Source organism: Antechinus flavipes, chromosome 1 (assembly GCF_016432865.1).
Source record: "Antechinus flavipes isolate AdamAnt ecotype Samford, QLD, Australia chromosome 1, AdamAnt_v2, whole genome shotgun sequence".
Classification (NCBI taxonomy): Eukaryota; Metazoa; Chordata; class Mammalia; order Dasyuromorphia; family Dasyuridae; genus Antechinus; species Antechinus flavipes.
This window is the reverse complement of record NC_067398.1, coordinates 214,256,350-214,275,632: the sequence shown is the minus strand read 5'-3', so window position 1 is coordinate 214,275,632 and position 19,283 is coordinate 214,256,350. Positions and strand designations below refer to the sequence as shown.

General features: G+C 36.3%; 1 pseudogene; it reads left to right on the top strand.

Moving 5' to 3' along the window:
- Nucleotides 1–1,917: 1,917 nt before the first annotated feature.
- LOC127544881 (60S ribosomal protein L23a-like) lies at nucleotides 1,918–2,364 on the top strand (annotated as a pseudogene).
- Nucleotides 2,365–19,283: the final 16,919 nt, after the last annotated feature.

The following is a 19,283-nucleotide window of genomic DNA, read 5'->3' as shown; positions in this document are numbered from 1 at the left end:
CATGTATAAAATAAATAAATACATGAAGGCAATAAAACAGATCTACATTGAACAGGGTTGCAAGTTCCCTTATCATAGGTCCTGAGGATATATTCATGTTTGACAATATCCCTCCTAATATACAGTGCCTAAAACTGAGCACAATATTCCTGATATGGTTGAACAATTCAGAATACAGTGGTGCTGTCCCTTGCTCTGGACACTAAACTTCTATTAATGCAGACTAATATTGAATTAGATTTTTTTTCTCATCAATTCTATTTTCTCAAGCTTTAATCACTTTCTTTAGTCTCTCCTAGTTTTGCCCTTATCTTTCTCCACATGCTTCTAAAATGTGAAGCTCCTAACTGGACAAAGGACTTCAACAAAGGCTTCACCAGTGCCAATTATAAGAGAAGGATTAATTCCTAATTCTTACATATTATGCTGTTTATACACCAACATATTATATTAGCTTTCTTAACAAAAGCACAACTTATACAGATTCAACCTGTGGTTCAAAAGCCTCTAGTTCCATTGTTGTATCTTTCCATTATGTCAATTGTTCCCCATCATAAATATTGCACGATTTCCCCCCTTCTCTCCAAATGTACCTACCAGTATTTTCTCTTGATGAAATGACAAGAAAATCAGTTTTAAACACTGGTCAGGGGGGAGGGGTTGGTGCAGGATGAGATGTGTATTGATGGCTCAATAAATGACATAGGAATTTTCTTGTTGATTAAATTGAAGTCTGGTTTTTCATCTCTTTTTCTTCTTCCATTTCCTTGCTTTTTTTCATTGGCCCCAGAGAAGTTTCCATACTCAAAAGAGAATTATAAAAGCAAAATTTGTCTTTACATACTGAAAAATGAATAAAAACATTTCAGTGCTATTCAAAATGATCTTCAAAAGCCAAAGCAGTAGACCAGCACTTGGAACTCTTTAGAGAAAAGCACTATATGGATCTCTTTACACAAAAATAAATATATAATAAACCATATTTCATCTTCTATCAAAACTAAAACAATTTTCAAAGAAAAAAATGGTGTGTGGAAATGGGAACAGAATTAAGTAAAAACAAAATGTTTTATTTAGCACCTTTAAAAATAATGGATCTATGATTTCATGGGTTTAGGGGTGCTCTCAGGTCTACAATCTGGTGCCTAGAGCATTGACAAGTCATTTTTCTGAGACATACCCAGTATATTTAGAAGTGGGTCTTGATCATAAATCTTTCAGATTTTACTATTCCCCATGCCACACTCCCTTTCTTTTTTCTCAGTTTTGGAAGAAAATATATATAATAATGCTGTCGTAAAGTTAGCATTCATTTATTTATTAGTCTTGTATCAAACAAGATAATATACCTATTATAAAGTCTAAATAAACATTTGTCATTATTATTATTAGGCACTTCAGCATGTGTCAATTTTAATTATATTAGGTATATAAATGCTAGTCAGAAATAAGTAAGTTTGAAAAATAATAATTATAAAGAATTCAGAGGGGGATCCCTATAGAGACAGTAGCCTGATCAAATGCAGATTATTCCCAGCCCACATTTCTATTCCAGCAAAAAATCTAAAATTTGAATCAGACCAAATAATGATCGAGAAATACAATACTACTCCTATTCCACTACTACAACTGCATAAAAAGGTTAGTCAGAAACCCTTGGACAAAAGAATAGGGATTTGTCAGAAAATAGTTCTAGCAGATGAATACCACAGCATCTTAGCATAGCTTGCAAAGTTCTGTTTTCAGAGGCAACAGAACTAGAGAGTTCCCCAGTAAAATCTCTAGGGTGATCAGAACCCCACAAGAAGAAACCTCAGGGAACAGCAGCACTCAAACTGGGACAGGCTAAGTACCCAGGGCTCTCAACCTGCAAGTGCTCTGTCTTAAGATGCTGTAAAAAGGCTTTTTTTCCCTAAGATGGCACCAAAGGCGAACAAGGAAGCTATTGTCCCCCCTAGACAGAAGCCAAGTCCAAGGCCTTGAAGACCAAAAAGGCAATGTTGAAGGGTGTCCATAACCAAAGTTGCAAACATCCCCCATCTTCCAGGAACCCAAGACACTAAGACTTTGAAGGCAGCCCAAATAACCTCAGAAAAGTGTCACTCAAGAGAAACAAGCTTGATCACTATGCCATCATTAAGTTTTCCTTGACCACTGAGTCTGCTATGAAAAAGATTGACAACAATATCATCATCTTCATTGTGGACCTCAAGGCCTACAAGCATAAGATCAAGTAGGCAGTAAAGAAGCTGTATGACACTGATGTGGCCAGGAGCAACCAGCTGACTTAGCCTGACGAAGAAAAGATCTATGGCTACAGAATATGATGCTCTTAATTTTACCAACAAAATTGGAATCTTCTAAATTGTGTCTAACTTTTCCATTTCACTTGCAATAAAAAGTTTTCCAGTAAAAAAATAAAAGATACCTTAGAAGGCTTTGAATATGCAGCCCATTGGACCTCAAAGATAGCCTAACTTTGGGATATGAAAGTTAGCATGAGAACCCAGGTGGTCCAGGAAAAGTCTACATAGAATAGAGACTCCTCTCAATGCACATCATGGAAGAAAGACTGGTCCTGACACAAAGCCCTGTAAAGGGCTGAAACTCTTAAAAGGTGCATTTGAATCAGACAACCAAGCACTTAAGGCTAATTGCCTATTAGACAATGATTCTATTAGCATATGTTTGAAAAAATGGCCCTTCTCACTGTTTGGTGTATGCAAATAATTGTAGATAAGGATTAAGGGGTGGGGTGAGAGAGGTGAGAGAACTTTACTTTGCAGCAGGACCAGGAGAAGGGAGGTTGGTGGCGAGCTTGTGGCAGTTTGTACATCTCCTTCACTTCCCCCCCTAAAGACCAAGGACTTTTGCTTATCCTGCCTCTGGGTATTCTTGAGGCCTCCAGGGAGACAGCCTGGACTTTACATTTTGGTGCCCAAAGTGTGAACCAAGGACCCTAATTTCACTGAAGAAATCCCCAGTGACCAGGCGATAGGGTGAATAGACAAACAGGGAACTTATTTTGTTAAGGGTTAAACTAGTAACCGTTTCTAACTAAATTGGGGCAGATATTAGGAAAAGATTCTCCCCCACTCCTAACTCCACCCCCACCCCCACCCTGAGGGAGCTCTATAGAACGCATACTTAGGTTGATCAAGAGACAAAGTTTGCTTGTAACTTGGGAGCAGATTGATGAACTCTTGGATACATTAGAATGCATGTCCCCTTGGTTCTTCAAGGAAAAAAAAAATAGAGGCAGAAAATTGGAATTGAGTTGCTTTCACATGGAGATCAACTATGTGAATACTACAATGATAAAGGTCCTGATTCAATTTCTAAGGAAACATTCTATATAGACAACATAATACAATTGGCCTTAAAGAATCCCACAAGTTATAGGAAAAAAAAAGTTTTAAGAACAGCCAGATGAGGAAGTGTGAGGAAAAAGAAGAAGACAAAGGACAGATTAATGGCAATATCACCAGAGGGCATGAGGACTTAAGTGAACTTGAAGGGTATGGTGATTCTCACTCTCACAGCCCAGCTTCAACTCCGCCTGCACCAGAGCAGGTCCTTGACCCCACCCCATCTCCCATCAACTTCACCTTCTGGGGTGGAGGGAGGAGGAGGAGTGGGAGGGGCAGTAATATCACCAGCATCTCCCCCCCAGCAATCACCCCCTCCTATGACTAGATTGCAAAAGGCACAACTTAAAGCCACAGAAGAAGGGTAGAATAAAGCTGATTTGAGAATGCAAATGTATTCTGTGATTCAACAGTTTAACTCTTCAGGTCAAGAAAGTAGAAGATACACTCCTTTTGATCTAGAAATCCTCAAAGACCTGAAAAAGGCTTGCACTCTTTATGGAGCTACATCATCTTATGTTAAGATGTTATTACAGATTTTGGCTTATGAAGTCTTAATTCCCTAGTGACTGGAAATCTATAGCAAGGACATATTTAGAATCTGGACATAACTTGGGGCTTTCTGAATATAGTGAGCTCTGTAGGATACAAGCCCAATGAAATAGTCAAAGTGGAGTTAATACTCCAATCACCTATGACCAATTAGCAGGTGCAGGTTCTTATGCAGACATTTCAGCACAAAATAATTACCCCAAAGCAACATATGAGCAAATTGCTGCTGCTGCTATCAAAGCATGGGGTTTTATCACAGGTAAACAGGACAAAGGAGAGGCCTTCACAAAAATAGCACAAGGGCCAAATGAACCCTTTGCTGCTTTTGTGGGATGTCTGCAGACAGCTGTCATACGAACTATTGCTGAAAATGCAACAATAGAAATTATGATAAGGCAACTTGCTAAAGAAAATGCTAATGAGATTTGTAGAAGAATTATACTAGGACTACACAAGGATGCTCCTTTAGAGGAGATCATAAGATGCTATGCCACAGTGGGCACAAAAACCTTTTATACCAAGGCTATCATGCAGATTTCCCAAGATCCAAACATGGGAAGACAGGGTCCCTTTTGGCAAGGAACTTCAAGAGAGACTCATCAATTCTTTCAATGTGGTAAAGCAGGGCATCAGAAAGCTCAATGTTGGCATAGACAGAGTGAGAAAACAGGGTGGGAGAACAAGACCCAAAACCCCATGTCCAAAATGCAACAGAGGCTTCCATTGGGCATTAGAATGTAGACTAATTCAAGGAAACAGGATGAGGGGCCCAGCCCTAGGACCCAAGGCAAAAAATACTTGGGGCATGATGGCAGTCAATGCTACACCCAGAGAGGCTTTAGAAGTTCAATACCCAGACATGATCAATCAGTCAGGAAGCAACCTGATGGGAGAAAGGGATGATAATTAGAGAAAATAAAGTTGTATGCAGCTAGAACAACTGAGATACTCCCTGGAGACATGAAAGTTGTTCCTCTCCAGCCTATGGATCCCTTGCCTCCAAGCACAGTAGGCTTGACCATTGCACTTCCTGAGAGTATTTATAAAACAGTATTCATCCATATGATGATGTGGGAAACTGGGGAATGTGTAGATAATATCCCAGTCACTAATACAGGTAGACAATGCTTGACTTATCAACCAGGAGAAGTAGTATCAACAGGTTTATTGTTGTCTGTATTGTACTGTATTGTACTATTGATACAGATGCCTAATAAGCAAACTGGTGATAGTTGCCCAGATTCTGACTCCAAGCAGCAGAATCCAGGAATATACTGGATAGCAGCTGTGACAGCTGACTGTCCTATGCTCACTATCTCTATAAATGGCATATCATTAGAAGGATTGGTAGACACAGGTGCAGATCATACAGTCATTAGAGGTGCCAACTGGCCCACTCACTGGCCAAAGATTAAAGCAGACACCTACATGTCTGGCATAGGAGGATCAATAGCAGCTGAAGTTAGTGCTACTCCTTTGAAGTGGACTTTTGAAGGTGAAATGGGAATTTTTAATCCTTTTATATTTGAAAAAATCCCCATCAATCTGTGGGAAAGAATTTTACAATAATTAGGATTACAAATCAGTATTTTGGTTTTTTTAGGCAGAACTGCTGCTGAAGGCTTGCCAACACTCTCACCTGTTCCTATTCAATGGAAAACTGATATACCACTATGGATAGAACAGTGGCTCTTAGCTAAAGATAAAATTCAGGCCTTATTAGATATAGTACAGGAGCAACTTGACCAAGGACACTTACAACTTTCTCTAAGTCCTTGGAATTCCCCAATATTTATTGTAAGAAAGAACTCTGGAAAATGGAGGATGTTGACTCATTTAAGAACAGTAAATAAACAAATGGAAACTATGGGAACTCTTCAGCCTGGACTTCCATCTCCTACTCAATTGCTTAGAGAATGGCCTCTTTGGGTTATAGACATTAAGGATTGTTTCTACTCTATCCCTCTAGATAAGGAAGATATGAAAAGATTTGCCTTTTCAGTACCCAACGTCAACTTAGCTGAGCCTTATAAAAGATATGAATGGACAGTTTTGCCACAGGGAATGAAAAACAGCCCTACTATGTGTCAAATGTATGTTGCTGCTGCTCTTACTCCAGTAAGAAAAGCATTTCCAACCAGCAGAATGAATACAGAGAGGCTTGAAGAGACTTACATGAATTGATGCTAGGTGAAATGAGCAGAAGCAGAAGATCATTATATACTTCAACAACAATACTATATGAGGATGTATTCTGATGGCAGTAGATATCTTCAACAAAGAGAACATCTAACTCAGTTCCAATTGCTCAATGATGGACAGAAGCAGCTACATCCAGAAAAGGAATACTGGGAAATGAATGTAAATTATTTGCCTTTTTGTTTTTCTTCCCAGATTATTTTTACCTTCTGAATCCAATTCTCCCTGTGCAACAAGAGAACTGTTCGGTTCTGCACACATATATTGTATCTAGGATATACTGTAATATATTTAACATGTATAAGACTGTTTGCCATCTAGGGGAGGGGGGGTGGAGGGAGGGAAGGGAAAAGTCAGAACAGAAGTGAGTGCAAGGGATAATGTTGTAAAAAATTACCCAGGCATATGTTCTTTCAATAAAAAGTTATCATAAAAAAAGAAAATCATTTTCAAAAGTAATGTTATTACATTACATGGATGATATATTAGGATGTGCACCTGAGGAGCAAATGTTAGAAGCATGTCTACAGAAAATCATAGAAACACCAAGGAACTACAAATTGCACATAGCTCCAGAAAAAATTCAAAGACATGCTCTTTTTCAATATTTAGGATATAAAGTATAACCTAAGATGCTTACAGTACAAAATCTTTCCTTAAGAAAAGAGAAGCTAAACACCTTAAATGACTTTCAGAAAGTGATAGAAGATATCCAATGGATGCATCCACTGTTAGGCTTGACTATCTATCAATTGCAACCATTATATGACATTTTAAAGGGAGACAGTGCTTTAAACTCACCACACCAGCTTACCAAAAAAGCTCAAGAGGCTTTGAGAGAAGTTGAAGTGGCTTTATCCGATGTGGTTGAAAGAGTCACTCAAAAACTCTTGGAGATATAGGTTTTTGCTACACAAGAGGCACCCACAGCAATCCTTCATCAAGGAGACAGTGTGATAGAGTGGGTGAACCTCCCGGCACAACCAGAACAAAGCCTTACTCCTTACCCAGTGTTTGTGGCTAGAATTTTGTTAAAGGCCATTAAGAGAGCAGTACAATTATCTGGGGCAAGACCTGATAAGATATATACCTTTTACACCAATATACAAATTAATGTGTGCTGTGAGGCCATCCCAGAGTGGCAAATTTTATTAGCCATGGCTCCAAATTTTACACATGGATCACCATTAAAGATAACCAGGCTTTTACATAATTGGCGATGGATTCTTGAAGAAAAAGTTTCTAAAGTTCCTCTTAAAGGACCAACTATCTTTACAGATGCATCCAAACACAATATTTGTGCTGTATACTCTCATGATTAACTATAAAGAGAGTAGTCAGAACTCCTTTTCAGTCCACTCAGCAGAATGAATTATATGCAATCATGTTAGCTCTCACTTATTACCCAGGAGACATAAATATAATATCTGATTCAGCCTATTCAGTGGGTGTAGTACAAAGATTTGCCACAGCCCAAATAAAATTTGCAGCTTCTAATATATATCAGCTCTTTAAGGAACTTCAGGAGCAAGTGAGAAAACATCCAGGTAAGATTTATATCTTGTATGTCCACTCACATAGTGGACTCCCAGGCCCTATTTTTGATGGGAATTCAAAGGCAGATAGCCTTTTAACTATGTTAGCCAGTACACCTTTATTTCAGGAAGACCAAGAATCTCATTCTAAATATCATCAGGCTGCTCAAGCTTTACGTTTACAATTTGGGATAACAAGAGAAGAAGCTAGGAGGGTAGTAAAAGCCTGTACAGCTTGCCTTCCTTTCCATGCTCCTATACTTCCTCCAGGGAAGAACACTTGTGGTTTGAGACCCAGGGAAATTTGGCAAGTGGATGTGACCCATTATAAATCTTTTGGTCGTCTGTCTTTTATCCATGTTGTGGTAGACACCTTTTCAGGATTCACTTTTGCAAAGGAGACAGCCCAAGTGATCACTGAATTCCTTTTACAAGCATTTGCAATTATGGGTGTGCCACAAGAAATAAAAAGAGATAATGGATCTGCATATACTTCTAAACATTTTGCACACTTTTGTGCACAGAATCAGATTTTACACACCACTGGCATACCCTTTAATTCTCAGGGACAGGCAATAGTAGAGAGGAGAAACAGAGACATTAAGATGCTCCTCCAAAAACAAAAGAAAGGGGGAGCCACAGGTAACCCTAGAGAACTTCTAAATCTAGCTCTTTATACTATTAATTTCTTGATTTTTGACAAAGATGCACTGGTTCTGGCAAACAGGTTTTATAACCCATTGGAAGAGCAGTGTCCAGTGTAAGCAGCTCCACTATCTTTAGATAATTGCCAGGTGATGTGGAGAGATCCAGAAAGTGGTGAATGTAAGGGACCAGATAGTTTAACTGCTTGGGGGAGAGGGTTTGCTTGTATCTCCACAGATGGAGAAGGAATCAGATGGGTGCCAACGAGCCATATTCACTTTGTCCATCGGAGAGAGATGGAGCAGATCCTTGAAACGAAGGAAAAGACCCAAGAAATATCAGGAGGTTCCATCGCTGACTGTGCCCACCACTGAAAGAACATGGCATTTATGGCGAATGACTCATTCAAATTGTTATCAAAAAATTACTAGTGAGACTGCAGGACTCACTGCAGGACTTAAAAACCCTCAGGAATCATTGGATTCTTTGAGACATGATAAGACTGTTGCAAGACTTCAAAATCTGCAGGTATCATTGGATTCCCTAACACATAAAAAGACTGTTGCAGGACTTCCAAAACTTGCAGGGATCATTGGATTCCCTGAAACATGAAATAATGGACAATAGATTGGTTTTGGACTCTCTTGGCTGCTGAAGGAGGCGTATGTGTGATTGTTGTTTATACACTCTCCTTCTAGGGTTTCTGGAAATCTTTTATAACACCATGTTGATTCATGTTGTTTGTTATATTACTACTTGCATGTGCAATTCATGTGTATTACATCACATCGAGCCTGCACTGACTGTGGGGAGAGTCATCACTGCTAGCCTGTGTTTTATTGCTATGTGCTTGTGTAATACTCTCCAAGCTGATGGGTTTGTGCATACCTTTTTCTAGTAAGACCCTTCAGCCCAGAAACCCACTAACAATATCTGGCTTGATTCCCCATTTCCCTTTGGTGCTTTTCATCTCTCTTCCTGAGATGTCAAGGAGAGTATGATCATCTCCTTTTTAGTGCTTTCATCTCCCTTCCTGAGAAGTCAGTGGGTGTGTGATCACCTCCTTTTTGGTGTTTTCAGCTCCTTTCCTGAGAAGTCAGGGATGGTATGACCACCTGTGTTCTAAAACAAAAGAAAGCAAGAGATGTAAAGAGCTGAAAAATCTTAAAAGGTGTGCTTGAATCAGACAACCAAGCACTTAAGGCTAATTACCTATTGGACAATGATTCTATTAGCATATATTTGGAAAAATGGCCCTTCTCACTGTTTCGTGCTGGCTCAATGTTTGGTGTATACAGATAATTGTAGGTAAGGATTAAGGGGTGGGGTGAGAGAAGTGAGAGAACTTCACTTTGCAGCAGGACCAGGAGAAGGGAGGTTGGTGGCAAGCCTGTGATAGTTTGTCTGTCTTCATTACTTCTCCCCCTGAAGACCAAGGACTTTCACTTATCCTGACTCTGGATGTTCCTGAGGACTCCAGGGAGCTAGCCCAGACTTTACAAAGACCCATTTTAGAAACTAAAGCCAGAGAGATGAGCTAATCAAAAAAAGATACCCATCAACATAAAACATGTTGTAGATAAAGAGATGAAAAAATAAAAAAAAACTGTCCTAAAAGGAGAAAATAACTATATAACAACTATAAGCAGAAACTCAAAGGAAAAAATAGGCTGTTTTCCCACTACAATTACATAAATACTTAGAAGAAATAAAGCAAAATGTAAAAAAAGAAAATACAAGCTTTAAACAAAAGAATTAGAAGTATAATAATTTAAAAGATAATATGATAAACCTTACTCAAATAATGGATTCCTTAAAAAATTAGAACAAGTCCAAACTAAAATCAGAGACTCTATGAAACAACAAACAAATTAGAACAAAATTAAAAGACTGAAAAAAATTAAGAACATGTAATATGTCTAATATTAAAAAATTGACCTGGAGACCAAAAGTCTGCAAGTATTTCAGTAAATCATAAATTAAAACTGTCAAGATCTAGTGAGATCAGAAAGTAAAGTAAAGATAAACAGACTTTACCATCACTTCCAAAAAGAAATTCCCAAATGAAAATTCCCTGGAATGTTATAGCCAAAATTCTGATCTTCCATGTTAAAGAAAAAATATTGCTACATCTAGAATGACAGTTCATGTGATAAGTGATAAGTATCACATAAGCCCTAGTAGTTTTTCTACTATAAATGAGAGGAGATTTTGGATACAATATTCCAAAAAGCAAAAGATACAAACATATCATTTACCTTGCAACATGGAATATAATCCTATTGGAAGGGGAAATTTACCTTTAATGGAGACTTTTCAGTATTTCTGATGAAAATAGAAATGCTGCATACAAATGCAAGAGTCTAGAAGACCCACGAAAGATAATTTCATATAAGCAATTGAAAGGGACTATATGGCAATGTAGGGTTAATGTTCTAATGGGATAGAAATAGCATTTCTTCTTATAGAACATTACTGTCTTCAATGAGCACTGATGGAATTAATAAAGAAAAAACAGAGGATCTAAGAAGTGAATTGGTTCTGTTCTGAGTATTTTAAGATGGGGGAAAAAGAAAAGATAAGAGGAAGAAGGAGTTAGACTCCTTGTTTTTTCATAATTAGGATATGTGAGAAGAGCATACAGATAGGGAAGAGGAAGAAACTGATATCAAAGAAATCTCATTCTTATTTATATTAGAATTTTGAATACATAAACACATGTGCACCTGTTAGAGTTCTTGTTCTTCTCAAAACACAGCCAGTTTAGAGGCTTAGAGCCCTCCGAATATCTCCAAATCCAAAGGTTCTGTCCTTCAGCCTCTGCCTCTGCTTTCTTCAGCCTCCAACCAACACAGAGATGGAATGTCTCTCTTGTATCCTTCTGGGGAGCCCAGGCACCAACTACAGTGGTGTGAAATGAAGATGAATCTGGTTGTCCACTGAACTCTCCACTCGTAGCTTCTTCCTCTGTAAACTCTTCCTCTGCCACCAGCCAGCCAAGAGGAAAAAAAGTATTCTGGAATGGCTGTCTCGCCTTATATGTGAGTCTTCTGAGAGAATGGAATTATGGGTTTTCTCCCATAGTGCTCTCTGGCCCAAAGAGCTTTAAGGGAGGTGTGGACTCCCTTGAAGTTAGAAAGTGTACTTTGTGAAGCTAGCATACTTGTGAACTCCAATGAGTAAAGGTGTGAACACAAGCCTTGTATTAATTAGTTCTACTTAGTACCTTGTTTCAGGTTCTGCCCAAAATCTTCTTGTAAGATTAGATCAACTCTAATTAGTTAACAGTTAGTAAGGATTCCAACATGCACCCACTCATCCAACCCTACACATTTAAACACTCAAAGTTTGAGATAGAAATACATCAAATAACCAAGAATATGAGAGTGGATAAACTAGATCATGCCACAGAGGAAATAGTTATAAGGAAAACTAAATTCCTAAAGGAAAGATTGAAGGGGAAAAGGAAAAACATTTAACCAGAATTTAAGGTGGGGAGGGAGAGAGATCCATCTATTGGGAAATGGCTTTAGATTGTGGTCTATGAATGTTCTGGAATATTATTGCACCTGTGAAAATAGAATGAATAATGAGTTTACCAATCACTTTGATTTGCTTGAGCTTTCTTATGCAGAGAAGGATATATATATATATATATATACATACATATATACGCATATATGTATGTGTGTATATATATATATATATCAAATCATCAATCAAGAAGCAAAATAAGTATTTCTTGAGTTTGATATACTAGTGATCCTTTATGGTGTCTACTGACTGAACCTGGAATACTCTGTTGTGCAAGGAACTATATGGCTGGCTCAAACTGGCTCAAACTGGCCCAGATGGACAGAGCTTGTGCAAACATGCTGGTTTTGGATATTCTGTGCTTCTGTTCTTCACCGGGAATTCACCAGAATTCCTGAAACTCTCTTCTCCAGAACACCACCAAAATGCTCCCCCCCCCCACCAAAACTTACTGTATCCTGCCTTACTTAATGGTAAAAGCATATAAATTACTCCCTAAAGCCTAATCTTCAGAGCAACCCAGCAGATCAATGCTCCCCAGCACATGTTCTATAATCAATAAACACTTTTGTGTTTTGCACTTACACTGTAACTCCTGTTACGGTGGACATCATTCTGCCTCAGATAATCAAATCATAAGAAATAACTAAAGAGATGCTTTCTTAGAATCCTGTGTAATATGAACTAATTAAGAGAAAAGTGAGCAGGAGAATAATTTATGCAAAGACAACAACACTGCAAAGAAAAACACTTTTAAAAGACAACTCTGCTCAATATAATGACCAACTTGCCTCCAGAGAACATATGATGAGGAATGTTGCCCATCTCTCTCAAGATGTGAAAAGAGGCATATATTTCTGGTTATGATCAAGCTGGGACCGTTATGAAAATTTGTTTTGACTATGCTGATTTGTTATAAAGGGTTTATTCCTTTCATTTTTAATTGGGGTAGGGGGTCGGGAGAGAGATAGGATTAACAATAGTGATGAAAATAATGAATTTCCAATTGTCTTTCCTCAGTTTGCGTTCCAGGTCAGTTGTTTTTGCTGAAATACATATGTTAATTATGTAAACTAAAGCCTTTTGAAGGTCACTTCCAGTTATAGTCTCACAATTATGTGGTTACATTATGTGGTTAACAGATCAGAGGGGGTCATTGCCAGTCATCCTGACTTAGGTCTTGACATTGACCTCTGATAACTCTGGAGGAGTCAGTCTGGCTGACTCAGAGAAGTAGTTTCCTCTGGAGGAAATGAGGCTGATGGATGATTTTGCACAACTCTTCCTCATTCCATCCTCACACCCTCATACACAATTTACTTGGAAATTAAGATACTACCCTTCTGATGTCATTGGCCCTCTTCAAAAATGAAAGACAAACCTAGTTGCCTCCTGAGGATCCAATTAGCTAGCTCTAGGTAGATAAATGCTGACATTTCTTCCTCCTCCTCTTTTATGTGAGACTGTGCAAAGGAATGTAAATTTTGATTGTTTATACTTTTCAAGGTATCTTGGGGTTAGGGATAAGATTTTTTCTTCTCTACTTATTTATTCTATGTTTTTTCCAAAAAAATTTGGAAAAATTAATTATTTTGTCTCAAGTAGTTTTTATTAATGATTTCTTGAAATGTAGCTCTGAAAAAACAGGCTTTGATAAATTCCATTGGGATTCAAATGGAGCTATTTCATTATATCTTTAAATCCAAAGCTCTCTGGTTCTCATTGATTAGCCAATAATATATCCACTCCGAGTCTGACTTGCTCATTGTTTGGTTTTGATGGCCCAGAACAAGTGTAAATAGCAATTGTTTCTGTTGTGGCCACAAACTGAGAATCTTTCTTTCCCTGAAGTTTTTGTTTTCCTTTTTTGCAAAGGCCAGCTAGGTCATCTTTTGACTCCATTTTTTTTCTTTTAAGTAGTAGTTCATTTTTCCAATTATATGTAAAGATAGTTTTTTTTTCCTCAATAGTATTTTATTTTTTCAAGTATATATAAAGATAGTTTTCAACATTCATTTTGAAGAGCCTTTGTATTCCAAATTTTCTCCCTCTCTCCTTATCTTTTCTCCATCTCTTGCCCCAAGAGAACAAGCAATCTAATATAGGTTAAATATATGCAATCTTTTAAATATATTTCCATATTTCTCATGTAGTACCAAAAAAAATCAGACCAAAAGGAAAAAAAAAAAACCATGAGAAACAAACAAATAAAAGGTGAAAATACTATGTACTGATCCATATTTAGTCTCCATAGTTCTCTCTTTGGATGCAGAAGGCATTTTTCATGTCAAGTTTATTGGAATTACCTGAATCACTGCATTGCTCAGAAGAGCCAAGTCTATCACAGTTGATCATCACATAATCTTATTGTTACTACGTACAATTTTCTCTTAGTTCTGCTCACTTCACTTAACATCAGTTCATATAAATCTTGCTAGGTTTTTCTGAAACCAGCCTGCTCATCATTTCTAATAGAACAATAATATTCCATTTTATTCATATACTATAACTTATACAGCCATTCCTCAATTGATGGGCATCCACTCAATCTCCAATTTCTTGTCACAACAAAAAGAGCTGCTATGGCCATTTTTGCACATGTGGGTTCTTTTTTCCTGTTTTATGATCTCTTTGGGATATAGAATCAAAAGTGACACTGCCAGATCAAAGGATATGCATAGATTTATAGTCCTTTGGACATAATTTCAAGTTGCTCTCCAGAATGGATGAATCAATTCAGTACTCCACCAACAATGCATTAGTGTACCAGTTTTCCCACATTCCATCCAACATTTATTATTATCTTTTCCTGTTAGTCTGAAAGGTATGAAGTGGTACCTCAAAGTTGTTTTAATTTCTTTAATCATTTTTTCATATGACTACAAATGACTATCATTTCTTCTGAAAACTGTTCATATCCTTTAGCTATTCCTTCAATTGGAGAATGACATGTATTCTTATAAATTTGAATCAATTCTCTAAATATTTTAGAAATGAGATCTTTTTTAGAAATACTGACAAATTGTTTCCCTTTTTTTGCTACCCCTTTAGTCTTATTTTGCCTCTATTCTTAGCTAGTCTTTAATTTCTGAGTGGGTATTGCCTCAGATAAATTGAGAAAGACCTGGCTTAAAAAGTCTAAAGTCTTCACTGCATCTGGGGCCATCACCAGTTATTCTGATCTATATCTTGCCACTAGATTGAGATGGCTTGGGAAGAGTTAGGCTAGTGACTTTGCACAGACCTGTCTTACTCAAATCATTTGTGCTCTTCAAGAATGAAGAACACGAATTGTTTACTATCTTTGGAAGAGAAGAAAGGGAAGGAAGGAGAAAAAAATTTGGAACTTGAAACTCTTACAAAAATGAATGTTGAAAACTATCTTTACATGTAATTGGAATTTAACTATTAAGTTAAAAAAAAGAATGAAGGACAAACAACCAAAACACAATAGTAGACCAGAACCAGTTCCAGAATGTTTACACATGATCCAAAATCTCTCCAAGGAGTTTCCATTACAAAAGATAACTATTCCTATAGAAGTTGCCTCCTCAGTCACTCCCATACAAAAAAATTGCTTTGTAATTACACAAAAACTGAACATGAATTAGGGCATAAAAACCTCACTATCAAATGTAGAAAGGCAGAAATAATAAGTGCATTCTTTTCAGATCATAATACAATAAAAATTATGTGAAATAAAGGGCCATAGAAAAATAGACAAAAATTAATTGGAAGCTAAATAACTAATCCTAAAGAATGAGTGAGTCAAAGAACAAATAACAGAAACAGTCAATAATTTCGTCCAAGAAAATGACAATGATGAGACAATAATGAATAGATGCTTACATGACTAAAATAGAGAAAGGGAAGAGCAACGCATTGGGCATGGAACTAAAAAAAAAACTAGAAAAAGGCAAATTAAAACCCCCCAAATAAATACTAAATTATAAATCTTGAAAATCAAAGGAAAAATCAATAAAATTGAATGTAAAAAAACTATTGAATTAATAAACAAAACTAAGATTTGGTTTTGTTAAAAAAAAATCCATCAAAATAGATAAATCTTTGTTTAATTTGATTTAAAAAATAAAATAAAATAAAATTACAAATATCAAAAATAAGAAAGTGAACTTATTAACAACGAAGAGGAAATTAAAGCAATAATTAGTATTTTGCCCAACTGTATGCCAGTAAATCTGATAACCTAAGTGAAATGGATGAATACTTATAAAATTTAGATTGCTCAGATTAACAGATGAAGAAATAAAATACTTAAATAGCCTCATTTTAGAAAAAAAATGAACAAATTATTAATGAACTCCCTAAGAAAATGTCTCCAGGGACAGATCAATTTACAAGTGAATTCTACCAAAAAAAATTAATACCAATACTATATAATCCCAAAACAATTTAGGAAAATGGAGGGAGGAGTCCTAACAAATTCCTTTTCTGACACAGATATGGTGTTGATACCTAAACTAATAGAAATCATATGATTCTTTCAATAGATACAGAAAAGGCACTTGATAAAATACAATACCTATTCCTATTAAAAACACAAGAAAGCATGGAAAAAAATGAAGTTTTCCTTAAAATGACAAGTAGCATCTATCTAAAACCATCAGCAAACTTTATATGTAATAGGGATAAATTAGAAGCATTCCCAATAAGATTGGAGAGAAACAAAGTTGCTCATTATCACCAATATTATTCAATATAGTACTAGAAATGTTAGCTTTAGCAATAAGATAAGAAAAAGAACTTGAAGAAATTAGAATAGATAATGAAGAAACTATCACTCTTTGTAGATGATATGATGGTAGAATCCTAGAGAGTCAACTAAAAAACTACTAGAAACAATGAACAACTTTAGCAAAATTGCAGCATATAAAATGTACTGACACAAATCATCAGCATTTCTCTATATTACCAATAAAGCCCACCAGCAAAAGATAGAAAAGGAAATCCCAAATAAAATAATTGTAGATAATATAAAATATTTGGGGATCGACCTGCCAAGGGAAAGCTGGGAACAATATGAACACAATTACAAAACAATTTTCACACAAATAAAGTTAGATCTAAATAATTGGAATAATATCAAATGTTCATGTGTAGGCTGAGTTAATATAATAAAAAATGACAATGCTACCTAAATTAATTTACTAATCATACTTCAAACTACTAAAAATTTACATAATAGAGTTAGAAAAAGTGATAACAAAATCCATCAGGTAGAACAAAAGGTCAAGAATTTCAAGGGAATTAATGAAAAAAAGGAAGGTGGCTTAGTTGTATCAGACTTAAAACTATATTATAAAGTGGGTGTCATCAAAATCATTTGGCACTGACTAAGAAATTGAGTAGTAGATCAGTAGAAAAAGTTAGGTTCACAAAACACAGAACTTAATAATTATAGTATTCTAGTTTTTGATAGTTCCAAAGACTCAAGTTTCTGGGATAAGAACTTACTATTTGACAAAATTGCTGTGAAAACTGGAAAATCTTATGACAGAAACTAGGCACTGACCAACATCAATAATCCTATACTGAGGTAAGATTGAATGGATTCATGATTTAGACATAAAGGGTAATACTTTAAGCAAATGAGGGAAAAAATAGTCCACCTCTCAGATCTGTGGAAAAGGAAGAATTTATGACCAAAGAAGAACTAAAGAACATTTTGAAATACAAACTGGATAATTTTGATTACATTAAATTTTAAAGTTTTTGCACAAACAAAACCAAGGCATCCAAGATTAGAAAGAAAGCAGAAAAATTAGAAACAATCTTTCTAGCCAGTGTTTCTGATAAAGGCCTCATTTCTTTTTTTTTTTTTTTTTTTTAATAATTACTTTATATTGACACTCGTTTCTGTTCCGATTTTTTTTTCCCCTCCCTCCCTCCACGCCCTCCCCTAGATGGCAAGCAGTCCTTTATATGTTGGATATGTTGCAGTATATCCCAGATACAATATATGTTTGCAGAACCAAACAGTTCTCTTGTTGCATAGGGAGAATTGCATTCAGAAGGTATAAATAACCCGGGAAGAAAAACTAAAATGCAGATAGTTCACATTCGTTTCCCAGCGTTCTTTCTTTGGGTGTAGCTGCTTTTGTCCGTCATTTATCAATTGAAACTCAGGTCTCTTTGTCAAAGAAATCCACTTCCATCAAAATATGTCCTCATACAATATCGTTGTCGAAGTGTATAATGATCTCCTGGTTCTGCTCATTTCACTTAGCATCAGTTCATGTAAGTCTCGCCAGTCCTCTCTGTATTCATCCTGCTGGTCATTTCTTACAGAACAATAATATTCCATAACATTCATATACCACAATTTACCCAGCCATTCTCCAATTGATGGGCATCCATTCATTTTCCAGTTTCTGGCCACTACAAACAGGGCTGCTACAAACATTTTGGCACATACAGGTCCCTTTCCCTTCTTTAGTATTTCTTTGGGATATAAGCCCAATAGAAACACTGCTGGATCAAAGGGTATGCACAATTTGATAATTTTTTGGGCATAATTCCAGATTGCTCTCCAGAATGGTTGGATTCGTTCACAACTCCACCAACAATGCATTAGTGTCCCAGTTTTCCCGCATCCCCTCCAACATTCATCATTATTTTTTCCTGTCATCTTAGCCAATCTGACAGGTGTGTAGTGGTATCTCAGAGTTGTCTTAATTTGCATTTCTCTGATCAATAATGATTTAAAGGCCTCATTTCTAAAGTATTTAGAGAATTGACTCAAATTTATAAGAATTCAAGTCATTTCTCAATTGATAAAAGGATATAAAAGACAATCTTCAAATGAAAAAATTAAAGCCATTTCTATTTACATTTTTAAAATGCTCTAAATCACTTTTGATTAGAGCAAATTAAGACAACTCTGAGGAACTACTTCATACCTCTTAGATTGGTTGAGATGACAGGAAAAGATAAGAAGAAATGCTGGATGGAATGTGAGAAAACAATACTAATGCATTGTTGGTGGAGTTGTGAACTGATCCAGCCATTCTGGAGAGTAATTTGAAACTATGCCCAAAGGGCTATAAATCTGTGCATACCCTTTGATCCAGCAGTGTCACTACTGATTCTGTATCCTAAAGAGATCATAAAAGAGGAAAAGGGACCCATATGTGCAAAAATGGTTATAGCTGCTCTTTTTGTAGTGGCAAGGAACTAGAAATTGAGTAGATTTCATCAATGAGGGAATAGTTGATTAAATTATGATATGTGAATGTATTAGAATACTATTGTTCTGTAAGAAATGATGAGCAGACTGATTTCAGAAAAACCTGGAAAGACTTACATGAACTGATCCTGAGTGAAGCAAGCAGAGCCAGGAAAACCTTGAACACAGCAATAGCAAACTTGATTAATTATGATAAACTTGACTGTTCTGAGCAACTCCATAATCCAAGGCAATTACAAAAAA